The following is a 25,318-nucleotide window of genomic DNA, read 5'->3' as shown; positions in this document are numbered from 1 at the left end:
TGGGTTCTTAGTAACATTTGTTAACTGCCAAGAAAGTGACACTAGGAATTTAGAGTATACTGGGGCAGTTAGGAAATGCTTCAGAACAAGGTAGGACTTGACTTGGACCTGGAAGGGTAGTATTCAGATAGGAGGTAGAACATTTCTGGCTTTCAGGGTGGTATGAATAAATTTGAGAAAGGCATATGGTTGTATGTATGAGCTGACAAACAGGCTAGAGTCAACTAATTGGAGAGGAGGGTTTGTGTTGTGGTGTAGTGGAGAGGTTTTTATGGGAGTTATGTCCCAGAGGACTGATTTTATTTTTAGTACATCTGAAGTTGTATAGTATGCAAGTGTAAGATAAAGCAGTATCTAGATGTGGCCTAATTTTAAGCAAACTGGGTACATTGAAGTCTCTTTTTACAAGAAATACCGGAGAAAGGTTCTTTATACGTGGATTATTTAAATAATGATCTTCCCAATACTTAAATATTTATTTTACTTTGTAGTTCTCTATAGATAGACTAGTTGCAACTTTTGTGGATCTCAGATTCTTTTGTAATATCAAAGAGTTCAGACAAGGTGGTTTCTGAAGTTCTTTCTGGCACAGAGATTATTACATAACTTTTAAGAATACCTGGCTGGGCACGGTGGCTCACACCTGTGGTCACAGCACTTTGGGAGGCTGAGGCAGGTGGATCACCTAAGGTCAGGAGTTCGAGACCAGCCTGACCAACATGGAGAAACCCCGTCTCTACTAAAAATACAAAAAATTAGCCGGGCATGGTGGCGCATGCCTGTAATCCTAGCTACTCAGGAGGCTGAGGCAGGAGAATCACTTGAACCCGGGAGGCGGAGGTTGCGGTGAGCCAAGATTGCGCTATTATACTCCAGCCTGGGCAACAAGAGCGAAACTCTGTCTCAAAAAAAAAATTTTTCATTCGAAAATTATTTTATGGCTAAGACTGAGCTGTTAGAAGATGCTGTGAGATCGAGAGAAATTATTATATAGTAGTTTTAAGTTATCCTCATATACATTATCCATCAACATTTATCTCATGCTGAGTTCCTATTTTATCTTGAATTCACTCCCATGATGTCTTTTAATCTATGTCCAGGCTACGTAAATAATTACTGTTATTTCAGCCAAGATAGAATTTTGGATGTAAATCTATAGGAAAAATTACATCATGCATTCCAAACTAAAATGTTAAGAATTTCCTTTCTTTTTTTTTTTTTGGAGACGGAGTCTCGCTCTGTCGCCCAGGTTGGAGTGCAGTGACGCGATCTCGGCCCACTGCAAGCTCCGCCTCCCAGGTTCACGCCATTCTCCTGCCTCAGCCTCCCGAGTAGCTGGGACTACAGGTGCCTGCCACCACGCCAGGCTAATTTTTTGTGTTTTCAGTCGAGACGGGGTTTCACCGTGTTAGCCAGGATGGTCTCGATCTCCTGACCTCGTGATACACCCGTCTCGGCCTCCCAAAGTGCTGGGATTACAGGAGTAAGCCACTGCGCCCGGCAAGAATTTCTTTTTTAATACCTGTTTTGGAATATTTATATCACTTTTTACATCCTTTAATATGGAAAATTGAAAACTGACTAGTACTTTTTTAAACTCAGTAACTTTCTTTTTAAAGTATATAACCATGTTCAGAGCTTATCAGGGGTGTACGTTAAGTATCTCCTTCCTAGTGTTACATTCTTTTCACTAAATTATACAAGTTTTGACCAAGGTAAGGCACCATAAGGTGACTGACTGGCTCTTCTGACAGGCCCTCTTAGGATGCTGTTAACTTGGTGGAGTCTTAAAGATTCAGGATCTGTTCCTCAGTTTTGCTAGTAAACTCAGTTTCTTCATTGTTACCAGAGTTAATTGGTCTTGGGAAAAGTAGTTAGCAAAACTCACTAACAGTTGACAAAATAAACCAGAATGCCATTTTATTTTATTTTATTTATTTTTTTTTTTTTGAGACAGAGTCTCACTCTGTCACTCAGGCTAGAGTGCATTGATGCGATCTCAGCCCACTGCAACCTCCGCCTCCCAGGTTAAGGCGATTCTTCTGCCTCAGCCTCCTGAGTAGCTGGGACTACAGGCATGCACCACCACGCCCAGCTAATTTTTTGTATTTTAGTAGAGACGGGGTTTTGCCATGTTGCCCAGGGTGGTCTGGAGCTCCTGAGCTCAGGCAATCCGCTGGCCTCGGCCTCACAAAGTGCTACTGTCTCTTTAAAAAAAAGAAAGAAAGGAAAAAAGAAACTAACATAATTTCCAAAGTGGATGCCATGAATTAATTTAATAATTACTTATTCAGTATCTACTACATGCCAGACATTGTAACAGTTATTTAATTAAACATTTAGTTGGCTGTGGTGGCAGCATACCTGTAGTCTCAGCTCCTGGGGAGGTCAGGGTAGGAGGATCACTTGAGTCCCTGAGTTTGAGAACAGCCTGGGCAACATAGAGAGACACTGTCACTAGTAAAAAACAAACAGTTTTAAAAATGCCTGAAGAATTGTTGTCTATGTGTTTTACTAACATGTTTATCACCTCTGGAATTGTGCACTGTCCTATTTAATTGGGGGATAATGGCTGCATTAATAGGTATCCTTTGTCAATGACAAAGACAAAGAACTAAATTCACTTTCACTGTGCTAATAACCATTTCTGGGTGAAAGAGGCCAGATTATATGTAGAGGAATTTAGTTGTACATTTAAATTCACATCCTGATCTAAGACAGAATTAGGCCTTCTTGGGATTCATAGGATTTGCAATACAAGTTGCTCACCTACTCTCCTTGAATAGAAAAAACTTTTTTTCTGTCTGTATCTTCTTTCAGAGCTCTGCAAGGAAGCATCAACACTTAAATCTTGTAAACAAACAAAGTACCACATATCATATCTATTATATACTTATATATTGTGTATATTATATTTATATTATATATTTATATTATTTTTGTATTTATAAAAGGCATTTCTGACTTTCTCTTTTTTTGGTCTAAATCTCACTGGCTCTTCTACTGAAAGGTTTTTTTTGTACCCACTCTTCTGTGACTATCTCTGACCATCCTGAATGTATCAAAGAGGGTAGATGCTCAAGTGGGAGTCACATTGGAAGTACATATTGATATATTTTGGAGGGCAATTTGACAATATCAAAATAAACAGCATGCAGGCTATTGGGCCTACTTGTGCTTATGTTTAGATACACTTGTTTGCTACATTGTTTGCAGTAGCAAAAACATGGAAACCATTCGGCAGGGTAACAGTGGAATTCTCTGCAACCATTAGAAAGAATAAAGTGTGTCTACAGGGAAAATATTATTTGTATTTTATATATATATATGCCGGTAGATGCCTGTTGTGTTCATTTTTTGTTTGTTTGTTTTGAGGATATAAAAAATCCCTCTCTAAAGGCTTTAGAGAGGGATTTGAAATCTAGAAGGAAACTTACTTTTCAATTGTAGCTTCCTGTAACTTTTGAATTACTTAGGTTATGTATATATATTGCTTTTCTTTAAAATAAAATGCATATATGAAGAAAGGTAGATACAATTTTAACAGTGTTTCCAAAGGGGCATAGAACTTTAGCACTGAAGGGACCTTAGAGATTCTTACACAGTCACCCTCAATTAAAGATGAGGGGGAAAAAAAATGAGGAAATTCAGATTCAGGAAAGTATCTTCAAGCCTGCACTAGAATTCAGGCCCTGAGGATAGCAATAGCTTATGAATATATTGACTTGTTCTTATTCTAACAGTTTATTTAACTGACGTCCATTTCTCATTGTGAAGGATTGATTTTTGGAAGACCCAATAAAATGCTGACCTTTGTAAGACAGTTCTTAAAGCAACTACCTCTGGCAATAATGATAAAGTGGTAGTTTTAACTCTTCCCCATGTTTTGTAACTTTGAGGGGCCCAATCCCTTAGAAATATATTTATAAGTTCCTTAAGTATTATTTGAAGCGAATTTGGGTCTAGAGTCCAAAGTTTCCCTTCCTGATTTGAATTCCTAGCTGACTATTCTAGATGTTTAAAATTGGTTTTACTGTGTTTTTGTTCCATTTGGTATGCAGGGATGAAAGGGTCAGGGTATAGTTTTGGTGACTTCTAAATGGCTTGCTATTTAAAGGAAGAATTTACTGTAAGAGATGGTAGGAAATTGTCTAGAGGAGGAAATTTTATGTACTGAAGAGAAACTCAGTTCTTGAACATATGAGTTACTCTTTTAAGTTGAGTCTTTTCCTGGCTCTTCAAGGCCAGAAACACTTTCTCCTTATTAAAACCACACAAAGACATTGGTAATGGTGAGATTGGCAGTTCAGCATGGGACTGGACATTCAAACTACATTCAATGAATATTTTTTATGGTTGATTGACTTCAGTTAGGCACAAGCAATAGAAACACATTTACTAATGTTAAGATTAGTTGTTAGCTTTAAGATTAAAATCTGTCTCTCTGGTGACTCTACTACAGGTTGAACATCCCTTATCCAAAATGCTTGGGACTAGAAGTGTTTCAGATTTTTTTTTTTTTTTCTGGTTTTGAAATATTTACACCCCTAATCCAAATACTCAGAATCCAAAATGCTCTAATGAACATTTCCTTTGAGCATCATACCCGTGCTTAAAAAGTTTTGGATTTTGGAGCATTTCAGATTTTCAGGTTAGGGATGATCAACCTGTAGTAGTATAGGTGGGGAAAACTTATTCTTCCAATTTTTTTTTTTTTTGAGAGTGTCACTCTGTCACCCAGGCTGGAGTGCAATGGCACGATTTCGGCTCATTGCAACCTTCGCCTCCTGGGTTCAGGCAATTTTCATGCCTCAGCCTCCCGAGTAGCTGAGATTACAGGTGCCCGCCACCACGCCTGGCTAATTTTTGTATTTTTAGTGGAGACAGGGTTTCACCATGTTGGCCAGGCTGGTCTGGAACTCCTGACCTCAAGTGATCCGCCTGCCTTGGCCTCCCAAAGTGTTGGGATTACAGGCGTGAGCCATCGTGTTGGGCCTATTCTTCCAAAATTTAATGATCCATAGGCCTATCACAAAATGGGTACTCTAAATATTTGGTAATAATTTGATTAAGATGATAGGATGAATCTTTGCTTTGAAAGAGGAAATAAAGGAAGCCTTTTATTCCGGAAATAAAGACACCTTTCACATCTTAAGAATCAGAGTCAAATTATGTCTGTGCTGTTTTAATCAGTAAAGATTTGGTTGAATTGAAAATAAAAGGTTATGGGAGCCAAGAACAAATAGAGTTGCAAATTTATCTTTGTAACTCCATATCCTTAGGAGGAATCCAGTTTGTATAGCCACTTTAATTTTGTTGTGAATATAGACTGAGCAGTGGAATTGAGTAGCTTGACAGTTGACTTAATTTGAACAGTCACGTTAGATAAGACTGGAAAGCTAGGTTGAGGGAAGTCAATTTTGTGTGTGTTTTCTGGTTTTGTTTCTAGTATCGTTTCTGATAATGAGAATTTGGTGGCCCATTTGGACCCTACTTAATGGGTAACTATAGTGCCTCACCAATATCTTTCTTGTGCTATTCCAATTTATCAATCATTATTGGACCCAATATCCTGAATTACAGTCTGATTATTTTTCACCAATCTTTTATCTTTCATTTACCCACACTGAAATTCTTGAGCCCAACATCTCTTTTTTTCCTCACATAACTGTGGGGAGATAGTATGATAGCTAGGTACTGTTCTAAACTCTGCTGCTGGCTTCCTGTGTGTATTATTAACACATTGGGCAAGCCACTAAGCTGCTTTGGGGTTCAGTTCCTTGATCTGTAAAATGAAATAATTTGACTGGATATTATTAAGTCCTTTTATATCTCCAGAGATATTTTATTCCTTTATTCACCAGACTTTTGTTGTGAAGCACCTTCTCTGTGCTAGGCACAATACAGGATGTTCTGGGTACAAACTTCTTGCCCACAAAGAGTATTTAGAACTTCCATCACTTTATTCAAATCAGCTTAGTCTTTTACTCTGGAAAAATTTAGTATTAGCAAGTTTTGTCAATTTTTACTATCACTGTATAAGGTATTTGTTAAAATTGCTGGTATTACTTAGATCTTCATCTCCAAAAATACTCATATCTCTACTTTTTGTTTTTCTACTTATTTATTTATTATTGTTATTATTATTTTTGAAACGGAGTCTTGCTCTGTTGCCCAGGCTGGAGTGCAGTGGCACGAGCTTGGCTCACTGTAACCTCCACCTCCCGGTTTCAAGGGATTCTCCTGCCTCAGCCTCCCGAGTAGCTGGGACTATAGGCGTGCACCATCATGCCCGGCTAATTTTTGTATTTTTAGTAGAGACAGGGTTTCACCATGTTGGCTAGGCTGGTCTCAAACTCCTGACCTCAAGTGATCTGCCCGCCTCAGCCTCCCAAAGTGCTGGGATTACAGGCATAAGCCACTGCACCCAGCCTGTTTTTCTATTTATAAGCCAATTTCTCATCCTGGAAAACAAATCTCATCTTCCTGGTCCCATTATGACTAGTTGTTGTTTTCTAAATTGATAGAAAGTAAACTATGGGCTGGGTGCGGTAGCTCACGCCTGTAATCCAAGCACTTTGGGAGGCCAAGGCGGGCGAATCACCTGAGGTTGGGAGTTCGAGACCAGTCTGACCAAGATGGAGAAACTCTGTCTCTACTAAAAATACAAAATTAGCCGGGCGTGGTGGCGCATGCCTGTAATCCCAGCTGCTGGGGAGGCTGAGGCAGGAGAATCGCTTGAACCTGGGAGGTGGAGGTTGAGGTGAGCCGAGATCGTGCCATTGCACTCCAGCCTGAGCAACAAGAAGTGAAACTCCGTCTCAATAAATAAATAAATGAAAGTAAACTATGTACTGTGGAGTAAGAAACTAGTGGTTTCTTTTTCTTTTTTCTTTTTTTTTTGAGATAGAGTCTCTCTCTGTCGCCCAGGCTGGAGTGCAGTGGCTCAATGTCGGCTCACTGCAAGCTCCGCCTCCCGGGTTCACGCTATTCTCCTGCCTCAGCCTCCCGAGTAGCTGGTACTACAGGCGCCTGCCACCACGCCCGGCTAATTTTTTGTATTTTTAGTGGAGACGGGGTTTCACTGTGTAAGTCAGGATGGTCTCGATCTGACCTCTTGATCCGCCCGCCTCGGCCTCCCAAAGTGCTGGGATTACAGGCGTGAGCCACCGCGCCCGGCCTCTTCTTTTTTTCTGAGACCGAGTTCCACTCTTGTTGCCCAGGCTGAAGTGGAATGGCACAATCTTAGCTCACTGCAACCTCCCCCTCCCGGTTTAAGCGATTCTCCTGCCTCAGTCTCCCTAGTAGCTGGGATTACAGGCATGCGCCGCCACGCCCAGCTAATTTTTGTGTTTTTAGTAGAGATGGGGTTTCACCATGTCGGCCAGGCTGGTCTCAAACTCCTGACCTCAAGTGGTCCGCTCTCCTTGGTTCCCAACGTGCTGGGATTACAGGCGTGAGCCACAGCTCCCGGCCCATAGTTTACTTTCTATCAATTAAAGAAAACAAAAACTAGTCATAATGGGACACCACCGCTTCTGGCTGATTTCTTTAAGGCAAAAAAAAATACAGAATCTAGAGGTGTGATGTAACTTTTAAAAAGAGAGACCTAAACAACATCATAGGAAAATTTTCTAAGATTAAGTATGGCTTTGTTTAAAAATTTTACACCCAGGCTGGGCGCGGTGGCTCACGCCTGTAATCCCAGCACTTTGGGAGGCCAAGGCGGGCGGATCATGGGGTCAGGAGATCAAGACCACCCTGGCTAACATGGTGAAACCCTGTCTCTACTAAAAATACAAAAGACTGGCCAGGCGTGGTGGCGGGCGCCTGTAGTCCCAGCTACTCGGGAGGCTGAGGCAGGAGAATGGCGTGAACCCGGGAGGCGGAGCTTGCAGTGAGTCGAGATCTGCCACTGCACTCCAGTCTGGGCAACACAGTGAGACTCCGTCCCAAAAAAAAAAAAAAAAATTTACATCCAAAGTAAAAAGAGTTTAGTAGGTACTCTGTTGGGCACTGAAAAGAAAAAGACCAGGGAGCTGCTTCTGATGTAGAAATGGGCATTCTTTGAGGAGAGCCCCCATTGTCTAGGTTCTGAGGCTCAGCCCGGCAGGACCACATGTGATTATTCTAAGTGCACCCACAGTGTAGAGGATTAAGTCACATGAAACATTCATAGCAGGTGTAGGAGTAGAGCTACTACTTTTGGCTGTGGTCAGAGAAGACCTAAGTAACAAGAAGCAATGTGAATATCTGGAAGAAGCGTCTTCCAGCCTGAGGGAAGAATGCAAAGGCCCTAAGGTGGAAACAATCTTGGCTTGTTTGTAGAAAGAAAACCCAGTGTTTTGGAGTAAAGTTAGTGATAAGGGAGAGTGGTAGGTGATGAATTTGGTATAATGGGCCAGCTCTTATAGGACTCTGTAGGTTCAGATAAAGAGCTGGAATTCTAAGTGTGGTTAAGTGAAGGAGCAATATCTGGATTTACATTTTAAAAGCTCACTGTGGCTGCTATGTGAAGAATACATAAATTGGGCTACAGAGGAAGCTGGGAGATCAATTAGAAACCAGTAACTATTCAGGTGAGAAAACTCTGGCTTGGACGAAAATGGATAAATATGGAATACATTGAGAAGCAGGACAGCTGACAGGACTTCCTGATAAAGAGGATAGGAAAAGATAGGGTTTTTAGCTTAAGCAATTGAGTTGAAGAGGTGCCAGTTAGTATGGACACCTGAAATGAATATAATTAAAGAATGGTAAAAATTGTGCTTTTCTGTAAGCTTGTGGCAAAGGAGAGGAAGGTAACTGTGGAGAAAGACACTGGTTTCTTGAAAACTTAGACTAGAAAAATTACTCTGGCAGTTAGAACAATAGATATTTTATTTGAAAAAATTAATGATGATTAGGTGCTAAAGCATGAAAAGTCATTCTAAAATAATTACAACATAGGAGGGCCAGGCGCAGTGGCTCACACCTATAATCCTAGCACTTTGGGAGGCCAAGGTGGGCAAATCACTTGAGGTCAGGAGTTTGAGACCAGCCTGGCCAACATTGTGAAACCCCGTCTCTGCTAAAAATACAGAAATTATCTGGGCATGGTGGCACACCCCTGTAATCCCAGCTACTCGGGAGGCTGAGGCAGGAGAATCGCTTGAACCTGGGAGGTGGAGGTTGCAATGAGCCGAGATTGCGCTACTGCATTCTAGACTGAGTGACAGAGCAAGACTCTGTCTCTATCTCAAGAAATAAAAAAATTAAAAAAAAATAAAAATAATTACAACATAAGATTCGTTCCCAGGATCCAGTCATGGAAGTAGACACGAACCCATTAATGATTTGCTGAGGTCTCCGTTAATAATGGTGCTCCAAATTCATTAGAACAAAAGAACTTTTTTTTTTTTTTTTTAAGACGGCATCTCACTCACTCTGTAGCCCAAGCTGGAGTGCAGTGGCGTGATCTCGGCTGTCTGCAACCTCTCTGCCTCCTGGGCTGAAGCGATTCTCCAGCCTCAGCCTCCCGCTCAGCCTTCCGATTAGCTGGGACTACAGGCATGCACCACCACACCTGGCTAATTTTTTTTTTTGTATTTTTTAGTAGAGACAGGGTTCTACCATGTTGGCCAGGATGGTCTGCAACTGCTGAGCTCAGGCGATGTGCCTGCCTTGGCCTCCCAAAGTGCTGGAATTACAGGCATGAGTCACCTTGCCCGGCCAAAAGAACATACTTTCATACTGAGTTGCCACTTGAAAATGAAATTGGAACTGAAAGCTAGGGAATATAAGTATCTTTCTCAGGTATTTTTCCCATTCCTACATGTTGAATAAAAGACCATACCTGATCTAAGAGTCACCCCAAAGGAATTGCAAAGTGTTGGTTTAGGAGTTAAAAGACTTTGTGTTCTGAACTCAAGCCCATTAATAGCCATGTGACCACAGCAAATTGGAACTCTGAGCTTCTGTTCCCTTATTTGTAAAATACTTGCTTGCTCTGTGTGCCTCACAGAGCTGTTGAAAATCCCAAATAAGATCATAAATGTCAGAGTACTTTGAAGACTGTGAAACATTGAATACTGCTTATGAGGGAGTGGTTATATAGCTTAAAGCATTTAACTGGAAAGGACCTTGGAAATCCTTTTAAAGGAGGATGGGGGTGGAAATGCACAGGTTGCTTCTCTCTCTCTCTTTTTTTTTTTTTTTTTTTGAGACTGTCACCCAGGCTGGAGTGCAGTGGCGTGATCTCGGCTCACTGTGGCCTCCACCTCCCAAGTAGCTGGGATTACAGGCTTGCGCCATCATGCAGGGCTAATTTTTGTATTTTTAGTAGAGATGAGGTTTCATCATGTTGGCCAGGCTGGTCTGGAACTCCTGACCTCAAGTGATCTGCCCACCTTGGCCTCCCAAAGTGCTGGGATTAAAGGCATGAGCCACCACGCCTGGCCTAGGTTGTTCCTCTACTGTGAATCTTGAGGTTATGGTTTCCACTAGACTATAGTGCTCAACTATAGTGGCCTATTTTAAGTGGCCTTATAATTCCTAACCAAAGTGACTTGTGAAACAGAGGACCCTGGATAAATTTAAATGTTATAAAGATGATAAAATGTACAGGTAAGTTTGATTTTGCTCTCTTATTTGGCAATTAGAGCTTTATTCCTAGCCATAATACAGAAAGGAAAGGCAGCAAAATATGGTTAGTACTTTTTATGTGTTTTTTCCCCTTTATTTGACCTTTGGGCTGTGGAGTGGGAGCATCTTTTCCTTTAAGAAGTGAAAAATATAAATATGCCAGGGGCTTGCTAGCAGTTGAAAGCAACTGTTGGTCAGTGAGATAATGGAAGGAAAAAAAAACAACAACAGGTTGGAGATGGGAAACATCAAGGAAGAAGGAGGAAAAACATGTTTGAAAGAAGGGGAAAAAAAGCTTAAGTGAATTCAAGAAGGCAAAAAAGCCTTAAGTGTTCTTTTTATAATCTGTCTTTGAGTTTCAGGTACTAAAATTTGAGATGATTAAAAGAGAGATTGGTTCTTAGAGGAATAAATAAAATTAAGACAAAGTATAAGGATTTATGGTCTTTATGAAGATATGTCGGATTACTGTGGACATTATTTTTATTTAAGATGTGCTTTCTGGCTGGGCGCGGTGACTCATGCCTGTAATCCCAGCACTTTGGGAGGCCGAGGTGGGCAGATCACAAGGTCAGGAGTTCGAGACCCGCCTCACCAACATGCCCCATCTCTACTAAAAACAAACAAAAAAATTAGTTGGGTGTGGTGGCACGTGCCTGTAATCCCAGCTACTTAGGAGGCTGAGGCAGGAGAATTACTTGAATCTGGGAGGCAGAGGTTGCAGTGAGCAGAGATCGAATCACTGTACTCCAGCCTGGGTGACAGAAGGAGACCCCGTCTCAAAAAAAAAAAGAAGGAAAGAAAGAAGATGTGCTTTCTTATGGACATATATGAAGTCAGTCCCTATACTTTCTCTGCTTAAGGAACCCCAGTGCTGTATAATTTCCATCAGCTATAGGAAAAATATTTACCAACACAGGATTTTCCTTAGTGAGATGATCTGGACTGAATTCATTGGCTCTTTTTGGTTTGATTTAGGCTGCATTAGTATCTATTTAAAATATTGCTTTGAGCTATTTAGCTTTTTTTTCTATATCACAAGTCATTAAGCAATCTTTAGCTTTTCTAATTTACCATTTTTCCTGAATTCATCGATTTGAAAAGCTTAAAAAAAGAAAAAGCCAAACAAAAAGAGACTGTGACACTGTCAGCTAAAGTTTTATTTATTTATACTTTCAGTTCTGTTTCCATCCTTCACTACCAGAGACAACCTATTGCCATGAATTTAGTGTGTATCATTCCAGTGCAATATAGATGTGTATGTATGTATGTGTGTATGTATGAAAATGTATTGCTTTACGTGTTTAATTTTTAGACAATAAATTATATACATGTGTGAGTATATATGTGCATATGTATATATATTTATATGTATATAAGTTCTGCAGCAGTCTTATTTTCATTCTTTTTTTCCAAAATCTGTACATGTTGGTAGATTCAGATCTAGGTCTTCCATTTTAGCTGTTTTGTTTTTATTATACAGTATGAATATTTCACAGTTTTTCCACAATCCCTTTGATGGATATTTAAATTGTTTTCCTTTTTACCCCCCATTACATTACAGACAACTAGTGAACAACCTTGTACATATCTTTTCTGGTCTTTGTCCTCATCATCATCATCTTCTTCTTCCTTCTCCTCTTCTTTTGTTTCAGTGGTTTGATTTTGTCCTAAACTATCTCATTATTTGAGTTCTCCCACTGGGTCCAACACTTTGGTATTTATAGTCATTATTTGAGGGAGGGAGAGGGATGAGGAAAACCTTCTATACTTTGGAATGATACTCTTCTTTTATCAGAGAATGAGAGGCTCTGAAATTTTCTTTCCTTATGGATTCTTTTTGGAATCTGATAAATTTGGCAACTTTGCATTTTATTTTAATTTAGTTAATTTTTTAGAGACAGGGTCTCACTATGTTGCCTAGGCTGGTCTTGAACTCCTGAGCTCATGTGATCCTCCTGCCTTGGCCTCCCAAAGTGTTGGGATTACAGGTGTGAGCCACAGCACCTGGCCAGCTTTGTATTTTAATATTTTGCATTTCTGTTGTCTCGTGTTATTAACTGTTTTTTAATAAATTTCAGTTACTGCTCACCTTTTATTCTTCTTGTAAGCTTTCTTTTACTACTTTTTAACTCCTAGAATACTTTCTTTTTTTTTTTTTTTTTTTCCTTGAGACGGAGTCTCACTCTATCGCTCAGGCTGGAGTGCAGTGGCACGATCTCAGCTCACTACAACCTCTGCCTCCTGGGTTCAAGCGATTCTCCTTCCTCAGCCTCCCAAGTAGCTGGGATTACAGGCACCTGCCATTATGCCTGGCTAATTTTTGTGTTTTTGTTGAGATGCGGTTTCACCATGTTGGCCAGGCTAGTCTTGAACTCCTGACCCCAAGTGATCCGCCCGCCTGGGCCTCCCAAAGTGCTGGGATTACAGGTGTGAGCCACCACACCCGGCCTTCTTCTAGAATATTTTCTCCCTACTGTGTGGGACTATTTAGTGATCTCCAATCCAGTTCATGTTCTTCTTATGTTACTTTATAAGTTCAGTGTGATCCAGACATAGTTGATATTTATAGAAGGGTTTCTTGAAGCATTCTTAGCCAAAGGAAGCATTTAAAAAATATGTCTTCACCTCGATATTTGATTAGAATTATTACATTTAAATTTTGTTCAAGGACCATATGTTTCAATTACCAGTGGTTTTCATTTATAAATTTTTTCTGGAGTCTTTAATCCACTGTGCCTTATTCATTATTGTGAGGTTGAGTATATTTTTAATTTTTATGCTCCATGTTTTTTCACCCTTTAAACCTGGCTCCTATTCAGAGCTTTGAGCGCTTGGAATCCTGAAGTGTTACAAATGAAAACTGTTACTCTTCTCTAATAACACACTCTGCCTGCTGCAAGCGTTTGAGTAGGACTTCCTTTCTTAACAACTAGTTTGGGCAGCCACCTGTCTCATGAATATATCAACTATCTTTAAGAATTTGAGAATTTATGTGCTGAATTTTTTTTAAGACAACCAATAAGACCTTCAAATAGAAATCAGAGTAATAAATAGAACTAGTATATCAGATGCCTGTGTATTTTATCTCAGATCTGTTCTTGTCTTAGGGTTTGGTTCAGGTAATAAGTATTGTGGTTGGAAAGTAACCTTTGGATCTAGGCTTACGCCAACTTTAACATAGATGACGTATTCCATCAAAACTACAAGCACTATATGTATACTCGGAAGTATCTGTCATGTCACCCAATAGGCAATTTCATTCAGTGAATTATCTTCCCTATGCCATCGTAGTCACCAAGTTTGAATGGAATTGTTTACCTGCTCTTTGTCACATCAGTCCCACATTTTATGCTACAGAGAAATGTTCCTATCTTAAATCTTTCTTTAGAAGAAAATGATGCTCTTATATGGAACACTAACACTGTAGAGTTCGTTTTCCCTTCCACTGTGGAAACTGCTATAAAACTTTTTTTAGTTCTTAAGTAAAAAACCATTATTTTTCTAACTGTAGTTACCCTCTTGAGATATTTCATCTGGATATGTAACAGAAGCCTTTATTGCTTTTGTTGGAGTCAAAATACAATATAAAGAACTTTCTCTTTTTTTGAGACAGAGTCTCACTCTGTCACCCAGGCTGGAGTGCAGTGGCATGATCTCGGCTCACTGCAACCTCTGCGCATGCCAGCATGCTCAGCTAATTTTTGTATTTTTTGGTAGAGATGGGTTTTTACCATGTTGGCCAGGCTGGTCTCAAACTCCTGACCTCAAGTGATCTGCCTGCCTTGGCCTCCCAAGGTACTGAAGAACTTTTTTATTGAAATTATATATTTTTTTGCATGATTCTTTCTTTTAAAAATCTTTTTTTCTGACTATAAAAGTAAAATGTGCTCACTTTTTACAAACTTAAATAGTATATATAGTAAGTACTCAATCTTTATCCTACATATTGTCAAGTAGTTCCCATAATAGTTATGCTGATTTCCACCGCACCAGCAGTACATGAGAGTTCTTGTCTCTTTGTGCTCTCAATGGCATTGTTATTAAAAACAGGTATTACACTTTTTTTTTTTTTGAGGCGGAGTCTCACTCTGTCACCCAGGCTGGAGTGCAGTGGCGCCATCTTGGCTCACTGCAACCTCTGCCTCCCAGGTTCAAGCGATTCTCCTGCCTCAGCTTCTTGACTAGTAGCTGGGAGTACAGGTGCCAACTACCACACCCGGCTAATTTTTGTATTTTTTGGTAGAGACAGGGTTTCACCATTTTGGCCAGGCTGGTCTCAAACTCCTGACCTCAGGTGATCCACCCACCTCGGCCTCCCAAAGTGCTGGGATTTTAGGCGTGAGCCACCGTGCCTGGCCAATATTACACATTTGTTAAGGGAAAATATGTTTGTATCAACTTTTTAGAAGTCTTAACTCTGACTCATTAATATTAATAAGTGCATAAACCTGAAACGTTAGTAAAATAAACTTTGTTAATTTGACATACAAGGGGAGAAACATTCTGGGTTGTTTTTTTTTTTTTTCTTTTTTTTTTTGTGCTATAGAGTTACTGTCTAATCTTTCAAGCACGGGAATCTAAAAGAAAACATTAATTCAGTCATTTATTAAATAAGTATTTGTAGCCTTCCATGTGCCAGACACTGTCTGGGTGCAGCAGCAAAACAGACAAGAACCTGTCTTGGTAGAGTTTATTTTCCAGTTAGAGAAGACAGATTGTAAAAAGATACAGGATGGTAGATGACTTTATGCACTATAGAAAAAAAAAATGATGAAGCAGGAATAGGATTGTGGTTGTTAACGGAGGGAATTGCTTTTTTTTTTTTTTTTTGAGACAGAGTCTTGCTCTGTCATCCAGGCTGGAGTGCAGTAATGCAATCTCTGCTCACTGCAACCTCCACCTCCCAGGTTCAAGCGATTCTCCTGCCTCAGCCTCCTGAGTAGCTGGGACTACAGGTGTGTGCCACCACGCCCAGCTGATTTTTGTGTTTTTAGTAGAGACGGGGTTTCACCATATTGGCCAGGCTGGTCTTGAACTCCTGACCTCAAGTGATCCACCCGCCTCGGCATATCAAAGTGCTGGTATTACAGGCGTGAGCCACCACGCCCAGCCAGGAATTCATTTTTAAGGGTATCAGGGAAGACCTCACAGAGATGGTGACAAGGAAAGTCTTAGCAATGGTGAAGGAGTGTGCCCTGAGAACATCTAGGGGAAGACTTATTCAGACAGAAAATGACACGTACAATGCTCCAAGGCAGGAATGGGCCTATTCTGAGGAATCACAACAAAGAACGGCAGTGTAGCTGGTACATAGTGAGATCAGGAAAACGTAGTTGGAAATGAGGCCAGAGAGGTAATCAAGTCCAGATTGTGCAGGACCCTTTTGGCCATTGTAAGGCTTTCACTCAGAGGGAGTTGGGATTTTACTGGAGGTTCCATCAGAGGCCATGATTAAACTAGTAAAACCAAAAAATACTTGTGTCTTGGCTTTGCTTTTTCAGAAGATTTTGTCTCAAAATAATTTGGGGATTAACTCATGGTTCCTGGTGGTAGTCATATGTAGATTTAAACCTTTATATTAGTACAGAAAATTTCCCTGAAATATAGATCTTAGGTATGGCATTTAAATTCAAAGAACGTAATAGAAAATCCTGCCTATAGGTATTTATTCCTGGGTGGCCCTGCTTTATTACTGACTTCTCATCCTAAATTGTCTTTTTTTTAAAAAAAAAAAAAAACTGTATTATTTGCAAGATGTACTCACACTTATATATTATTGGAGGCTAGATAGACATCTACTCTATTAGGTTATTTTAATAATGTATGCTTTGAACTTTTTTTTTTTTTGAGATGGAGTCTCACTCTGTCATCCAGGCTGGAGTGCAATGGCACCATCTTGGCTCACTGCAACCTCTGCCTCCTGGGTTCAAGTGATCCTCCCACCTCAGCCTTCCAAGTAGCTGGGATTACAGGTGTGCGCCACCACATCTGGCTGATTTTTTTTGTATTTTTAGTAGAGATGGTGTTTCACCATGTTGGCCAGGCTGGTCTTGAACTCCTGATCTCAAGTGATCCTCCCTCCTCAGCCTCCCAAAGTGTTCGAATTACAGGCGTGAGCCACCATGCCTGGCTTGAACATTTTTATTATGAAATATAACAGAAAAATACACAAAGCATGACTGTATAATGTAAGGATTAATTACAAAAGGCAAATACCTAGGTAACCACCAGTTAGACCTAGAAATATATCATTGCCAGCACCTGGAAGAAGCCTGCTGCGTCTCCCTTCTAGATCATAACCTATACCATTGCTCAGAATAACCACTGTTCTGACATGTGTGATAATCATATCCTTATTTTTCTTTATGATTTTACCACCTAGGATTCATTCTAAACCAATATAATTTAGTTTTGTCTGTTTTTAAACTTTGTATAAATTGGAATAATACATTATGTGATTTTTACATTTTTATGTCTTCTTTCAGGAAGAACCTAACAATATATATGTTCATAACTTTCATCCATGTTACTATATAGAACTGTAGTTTGATTTCATTGCCATATAGCATTCTGTTATATGAATATACCACAATTTATGTATTCATTCTGTTGATGGACACTTTGATTGTTTCTAGTTTTTGGCTGTTAATGAACAATGCTGCTGTGAACATGTACAGAAGTTTCTCTAGGCCATATACTTGGAGTGGAATTGCAGAATCTTTAGTCTTATTAGATAATAATAAACTATTTTCCAAACTGGTGGTACCAGTTTGTTCTCCTACCAACAGTATGATAGTCTCCGTGTTCAGCCCTTACCAGTTTTGTCAGATGCTTTAAATTTTGAGAAACCTAAACCTTAAGCTTAAAAAAAAAAGTGGAGAGTAAGGGACTAAAGGTATTGGTTTCTGCTTTAAGAATCACAGCTATTTATTTTCATTTGTTAGAGTTGGTTGATATCTTCTGCCTTAAAGGCATTCTATCTTTCTATCCTCAGAGGGTCGGGAACCTTGTCTGTCTCTTTTACCACTGTGTCTCAAAGAATGCCCTGCAGTTGGTACTCAGTAAATATTTGTTGCATGAATTCAGCCTGACTCCTGCTATTATTAACTGAACTACGTGGGATTGTTGGCTCAGTCTCTGCTCACTACAACCGCCACCTCCCAGGTTCAAGCGATTCTCCAGTCTCAGCCTCCCAAGTAGCTGGGATTATAAACGCCCGTCACCACGCCTGGCTAACTTTTGTTATTTTTAGTAGAGACAGGGTTTTACCACATTGGCCAGGCTAGTCTCGAACTCCTGACCTCAGGTGAATTTATTTTATGGTATCTGATTAAGACTGCCCTGTTTTAGCATCAGTCATTTAGCACAGTTTTTGGTGATGGCTCATTTGATCACTGATAGTAACTGGACTTGGTTTACCAAAACCTATTATAGTCTAAGAGAAGCTTATTTGTACCATGTACTAGTTAAAGTTGGTGCTTACATTTTCAGGAAGAGATTCTATTTTTTTTTTTTTTGAGACGGAGTCTCACTCTGTCACCAGGTTGGAGTGCAGTGGTGCAATCTCTGTTCACGGCAACCACTGTGGGGTTCAAGTGATTTTCCTGCCTCAGCCTCCTGAGTAGCTGGGACTACAGGCGTGCACCACCATGCCCAGTTAATTTTTGTATTTTTAGTAGAGACGGGGTTTCACCATGTTGGTCAAGCTGGTCTCAATCTCCTGACCTCGTGATCCGCCTGCCTCGGCCTCCCACAAGTGCTGGGATTACAGGTGTAAGCCACTGTGCCCAGCCGAGATTCTATTTTTAAGGAATCATTTGCCCATGATTTATGCAATACTTTATTTTCTCACAAAAGGGAATATAGCAGTGGAATTTTCTGCCTATGTTAGACTCCTAGAAGCATTGCTACTTCTCTTATCCCAGTTTCTGTTTTGAGCTACTTTGTAGGATATGGTAGATTATCAGAGGTTGGTGTTGCTTGGCTATCTCTCCAGTCTTCAACAGGAACCTCTTTCTCTCCCTTGTATAATCACTATTAATCCAGTCCATTCTGCATCTCATTGTCACAGTTATTTATTAAAACCATAGGGCCAGGCATGGTGGCGTGTGCCTGTATAGTGCCAGCTACTCAGGAGGCTGAGATAGTGCACTATGATCAGTCCTGTGAGTAGCCACTGTACTCCAGCTGGGGCAGCATAGTGAGACCCTGTCTCTAAAGAGAAAACCATAGGATACATGGCTTTGTTTAAATGCATCTTGCTTTGGTGTAATTTACCCATAGAGCACTTTTTTAAAAGGTGTTTTACATAAAAACTTATAATAATTCTTTAAGCATTTTGTGAAAGAGCTGGCAACAGTGATCTCTCTTTTCTTGTAAATATTGACACAGGACAAGTCACCTCATTTTTGCTGCACTCATAGGTCAGTTTATTAGAAGAACTAGCTTGGGGCTGGGCGCGGTGGCTCACACCTATAATCCCAGCACTTTGGGAGGTCGAGGTGGGCAGATCACTTGAGGTCAGGAGTTTGAGACCAGTCTGGCCAACATGACAAAATCCCGTCTCTATTAAAAATACAAAAATTAGCCAGGCGTGGTGGCAGGCACCTGTAATCCCACCTACTTGGGAGGCTGAGGCAGGAGAATTGCTTGAACGTGGGAGGTGGAGGTTGCAGTGGGCTGAGATCGCTCCACTGCACTCCAGCCTGGCTAACAGAGCTGAGATTTCATCTCAAAAAAAAGGAGAACCAGCTTGGATTTTTCTGACTTCCATTTCTAAGTATAATATTTTTTTGAGAGATGACTAAGAAATAGAGCATTCAGAGCTAGTGATGAGATAAAGGAATGGTAATTTTTTTGTTTGTTTTTTTTGAGAGAGTATCACTCTGTCACCCAGACTGGAGTGCAGTGGCATGATTTTGAGGTCACCGGAATCTCTGCCCTGCCCTGCCCTGCGTGTCCCTCCTCCACCGGGTTCAAGCAATTTTTGTGCCTCAGCCTCCTAAGTAACTGGGACTACAGTCGTGCACCACCGTGCCTGGCTAATTTTTTGTATTTTTGGTTGAGGCAGGATTTCACCATGATGCCAGGCTGGTCTTGAACTTCTGGCCTCAAGTGATCCACCCGCCTTGGCCTAAGAATGGTAATTTTGACTAGTAAATTTTTACTAGTCATTTCTTCTTTCATATATCACCTGCTTTTGTGAGATTTTTCCTTTTTAGGAATAGACAAAGTAAGTAAAGACTTGTATGAGATTCAGAATCTAGTTAAGTCTGATTCATATTCTCTATTTCCAACAGAGATTTCCTGTTAGACAAGACAAATTAGATTTTTCCTACTGACTTAACTTGGTGAGTTTTTACATAGTTTTATTTTAAATATAGTTTAATCATGAGGGAAAAAGCAGAATGAAATGCATAAAAACATTTACCATGACTTTTAAAAATACACCTCTTGAGTACAATCTACTGTTTCATTTTAGTGCAAATGATAGGTAAAGTTAAAAAGTTAAAGTCATATAAGGTAAGCATGTAAGATTTTCTTTTAAAATAAGAATTATTACAGTGTTAAATAAACATTTTCTATAAGTGTCTTCAAAAAAAGTTTTATTCTAAATATTCTTACCTGGAGTAAGCCAGAACTATTTATTCTGATCTTCTCTGGTGATTTCTAGATATAGGATAAGACTTTACAGTAATGGTGGAGGGGAGAAATGATATTTGAATTTAAATTTTTAATCAATGGTTGATAATATATGATACGGAAACCTTAGAGTCAGATTATTTTTCTTCCTAGAAAAGTTCTTCAGGAAGGTCGGGCATGGTGACTCATGCCTGTAATCCCAGCACTTTGGGAGGCTGAGGCAGGAAGATTGCTTGAGCTCAGGAGTTCGAGACCATCCTGGTCAACATGGTAAAAACCCATCTCTACAAAAAATACAAAAATTAGCCAGGTGTGGTGGCACATGCCTGTAGTTCCAACTACTCAAGAGACTGAGGTGGCGGATAATTTGAGCTCAGGAGGTCTAGGCTGCAGTGAGCCATAATTGTGCCACTGCATTCCAGCCTGGGTGACAGAGCAAGACCTTGTCTAAAACAAAAACAAAAACAAACAAACAGAAAAAACATAAAAGACCTTCAGGGAAATTAGAATTACAGTTTATGAAAAAGAGATACTTGGGACCAGGTGCGGTGGCTCACACCTATAATCCCAGCACTTTGAGAGGCCGAGGCAGGTGGATCACTTGAGGCCAGGAGTTTGAGACCAGCCTGGCCAACATGGAGAAACCCCATCTCTACTAAAAATACAAAAATTAGCCAGGCATGGTGGCACATGCCTGAATCCCAGCTACTCGGGAGGCTGAGGTGGGAGAATTGCTTGAACCCAGGAGGCAGAAGTTGCAGTGAGCTGAAATCGCACCACTGCACTCCAGCCTGGGCGACAGAACAAGACTCCGTCTCAAAAAAAAAAAAAAAAAGAGAGATACCTTAAAGAAATTTGTAGGCTTCATTTTACTTTATAAAAGGAGTTTGATTTTGAACAAATTGCCTTTGTGTATTTTACCTTGGAGCTCATATCTCTCTGGGTAACTTACAGAAAAAAAACTCTTCACCATTTTGTATAACATCTTAAAACTTGTTACTTTGTAGTATGAGATTTTTAGCTTCCAAAGCTTGTGTATGTTTTGTCAGAGTCATGTTGGGTTAAATAGGTGTTATTGCATTTTAATCTTTTAAATTCTGACACAAATCATCAGGAGCCAGGAAATTCTGTTAAGACAGACGTTCTGTCTAACTTTCCCTATTTTGTCTGCCTGTGTGGTTTTACTTTTTCCTTGAGTCATGAATTTTGGAATGAACATTTAAAACTGAGAAATTCCTGCCTATCCTTTGTTCCATTTCGTTTACTTAGAACTGTAACATTAACATAGAATTTTGCTTATTTTTAATAATGTTAGAAGAGGGAATTTATTTTCTGCAGATTGTTTCTAGGCAAGGCACGTGGTCCATGTAAATAGTAGTTAGGCTTTTTAAGTTAAGACTGTAAAGGAGAAGATTAAAAACATACATATACCTCTCTTCTCTTTTAAAGTTGGAAGGAGGTTTAGGTGCCTTTCAGGAAGAAAAGTATCTCGTGGGAATACTGAATTCTTTACTGCTGGATAGTAATAGTTAATGCTGAACATAATCAGTTGCCCTTGTAGGAGACCAAATCCCCTGGAGCAGGTGGGCCTTTTCAGTTTCCAAGTTAATGAACTTATTTCAAATTGTATGCCCTAAGACTAATTAGACTTTCTCCTTTGAAATTCATTCCTTGGGTCCCTTCCATAGCCGAATCATGTTAGCAAGAAATATTTTTAAATGGCTTGGCTGAAGTATAGATGGCCAAAGAGAACTGCCTGTTGAATTTGGCTTCTATAAAAGCCAGGGGACTCTGTGGGGTTATATAAGCTCTATTTGTTTCATGAAATGACTCTTCTGTTTTTGAATTCCTTGCAGATTGGACATGCTTAAATAGTATTAGGGCCAGCCTTTTCATCTGTTTACTGTTTAGATTTTATAAGGTTCTTCATAGTCATCATTGAGGGGAGTGGGTCAAAGACCATAACCTCTCAAATTGGAAAAGAGCTGTGAGAATATTAACTTATGTAATAAATGGAATCTTCTTACCATAGGGCTTTTCCCTGCTTCCTCCTTTTCTGATCCTTTTTCAGCTCTTCTTTAGAAAAAGTAAATTTTCTCAGCCTAGAGGAGGCATCTTTTATAACATGTGGGACGTGTTAAAATCTTCATCTTTCCCAAGTTCACTCTTTGTGGCCCTAGAGATTTGTGCCCAAGCCATTTAGTGGAATCGACACATGATTCTAATTTGTGAGAATGGAGAAGTTGTTGATTGCTTGCGTTTGCCTTTCTGACTTCATTTCTAAAGATGTTCTCTTTTGGAACTGAGACCCACTCTGAAGTGAAATAGCCCCTTTGTAATCAGGTTTGTTTCCTGATTCGGATTCCTGTCCTTCCATTTCAGGTATTTCCCAGTGTGGAAAAGTCTAATCTGAGGAACTCTATTTTCTTTTTTTCTGTTTTTTTTTTTTTTTTTTTTTTAAGCAGCTGGAGGAGTTTTTCTTCCTAGCAGGGGTTCTGTAATTAACAACAGCAGCATGTCACCTGATGGTATTAACCCAGATCTTGTGAAACCTGTGCTTGTTGCAGCCATTATTCTGCTGGATCCTCCATCCAAATGGAGACAGAGGAATTTTTTCCTCTGATGTTGTTATGTGGATGTGTTTAGCTCAGTAATCCTTTGTGCCTAAATTAAAAGCAAAACAAAAATTCAAGAAGTCTTTTTAAGGTCCAGGGAGTTGCAGTCCTGCAAGGTGTTTGAGTGGCATCTGCCCCTTTCTAGGACAAACTTCGGCATTTGGAGCAGAGATGCATTGCATTCTTCCTGGACATATTTTTGGGGTAAATAATTTTGCTAACATGTTTATATCAATAACTGTTACATAGTGGATAGTTTCTAGGGCAAGGGAATGATCCCCCTGCCCTAACTTAACTTGGCATTACATTTTCTGCTTTTTTGATTTTTTTTGCTGACTGGAAAAGTTGCATCCAAAGTGAGAATTATTCCAGATTTTAACCTTTGAGCTGGCTGCTAAGGTCTCCTTGGGGACAAGGACAGTTTGTAGTTATTTATAGCCTGAAAGAAGAGCAGTAAGCCTGTAAACTGCCAGCACACACCAAGGCTTGATAGTCAGAGCATTCTGTTGTTATCCTGTTGGGTTTAGTGACTTGAGAGTCATGTACCTTCTTGTTCATCTTCAGCTTGCCTTGATCTATCTAGATGAACCTTACTAGCTAGGCATTTCTATAAAATTATAACACAGATTGAGGAGAGGAAGGAGAAGTAGGCTTTTTATGTACAAGTGCATATCTAATCCTCACAATCATTTTAGAATCTATACTTACCTAAGAAATACCTGTAAACTGGGAAAATCTTAAAAGTACTGACTTGAACACATAATACTATGCTTGTTTCTAGGTTTTCCTTATATACAACAGTTACAAAGTAGTTCAGCTCTTAATTAGAGAAATATTTGGCTATGCCAGAAATGTGTTCTACATCTTAGCCTGGTATAGAAAAAATTTAGTTATATGCCTAGTCATGTTTTTACATATGTACATATTTACACTGGTCTGTATTTAATAAATGTTAGTTATCTTTTCTCCATACATCCAGAATCCAACCCAGTGTCAGATACAAAAACAATAGATCAAATATAAGTAGATGCTAAGGATTTCCCTCACTTAATATATTGGAATTTTATTATAATATATAGTATTTAACTTGAGGCAAGGCACAGTGGCTCACGCCTGTAATTTGGGAGGCCGAGGTGGGTGAGGAGTTCGAGACCAGCCTGACCAACACAGTGAAACCCCGTCTCTACTAAAAATACAAAAATTACCTGGGCATGTTGGTGGGCGCCTGTAATCCCAGCTACTTGGGAGGCTAAGGCAGGAGAATTGCTTGAACCCAGGAGGTGGAGGTTGCAGTGAGCCAAGACCATGCCATTGCACTCCAGCGTGGGCAACAAGAATGAAACTCTGTCTGGAAAAAAAAAAAAGAAGAATTTAACTTGAAATAACTTAAGAGTTTAGCTTGGGTTCCTGACAGCTGCTGTAATGGTACTTCTATAACCAGGATTGACTTATTCTGGGAAATGTACTTTTCTCACTATTGTCTTGTGGATTCAGGAACTCCCCCCATAGCTCTGTACGTTTCCCTTTTCTTCCGTTTTCTTGGATTTGAAAAGATTTTTAATCAGGGAAGGGTATAAATAGTTTTGTAATGTACTCAATAAATTCTTAAAGTTGGAGTGACTTGATAGTTTTCTTTTTAAAATGTTTTATTGTTTTAAAAGTATGCCTGGATTCCTATAGCTACATTCATTCAACAACTCCTAAACTTTAATTTATTAACTAGAACTCATTAGGGAAAAATGATCCCAAAAGAGAAGGAGTCTAATTGCTCAACCAAAATTTCATTGAACAAATATTTACTGAGTGCCTGTTATGCCATTCTAGGCACAGGGGGATACTATTCTCGTTGAGCTTAACTTCTAGTAGGGAACACAATAGACAAGTGAAAAAATAAAAACAAGATAATTTCAGGTAGTGGTAATAAAGAAGAAAATAAAATAGGGTAATGTGATGAGAGGAACAGGCTAGAAGTGGAAGCGGCTTCAGATTGGGTGGTCAGGGAAGACTCCTCTGAAGATACTTCATTTGCTAGGAGACCTAAATGACAAGAAGGACCCACCTGTAAAAAGACCTGAGGGAAGAAAGAGCTTTCTAGGCTGAGGAAAGAGCCCAATGTGTTTGTGGATTAGAGTTAAAGGCCTGAGTGACTAAAACATCAGGATTGAGAAGATTGTTAGAGAAGGTCAGGGAGGTATGCTGAGGCCATGGTGGTCATGACGAAAAGGTTGATTTTACTCAGATAGCAATGGAGGCCACTGAAGAATTCCTTTCTTGTCTCTCATGTGGGTCTCGATGTATAAGCCTCTTCACAACTTGGAAAAATTAATTGTAAAGGCTGCTAATTCCTTTTTAAATTTTGTAATTTACTATTTGAATAGGTAATATATTTACATGGTTCAAAATTCAGAAAGTATTAAGAGGAATACAGTGGGACT

At 39.7% G+C, this 25,318-nt stretch overlaps 1 protein-coding gene across 4 annotated transcripts in view; it reads left to right on the top strand.

The window, feature by feature from the left end:
• Nucleotides 1-25,318, top strand: part of SPOP (speckle type BTB/POZ protein) — a 79,009-nt gene that overhangs the window by 21,569 nt on the left and 32,122 nt on the right. For 2 of the 4 annotated variants that reach the window (XM_001168235.5, XM_054671120.2), the window contains exon 2: nt 19,926-19,976. The exons of 1 other annotated variant lie outside the window; for it this stretch is intronic. The gene's annotated coding sequence lies outside the window, so the exon portion shown is untranslated. Of the gene's footprint in view, nt 1-10,202; nt 10,606-19,925; nt 19,977-25,318 lie in introns of those variants that run through there. One more of the 4 variants, XM_016932474.4, reaches the window with a different exon arrangement.

The sequence above is a fragment of the Pan troglodytes genome, chromosome 19 (genome assembly GCF_028858775.2).
Source record: "Pan troglodytes isolate AG18354 chromosome 19, NHGRI_mPanTro3-v2.0_pri, whole genome shotgun sequence".
Taxonomy (NCBI): domain Eukaryota; kingdom Metazoa; phylum Chordata; class Mammalia; order Primates; family Hominidae; genus Pan; species Pan troglodytes.
The sequence above is the reverse complement of the archived record's forward strand: the minus strand, read 5'-3'. Positions and strand labels throughout refer to the sequence as shown.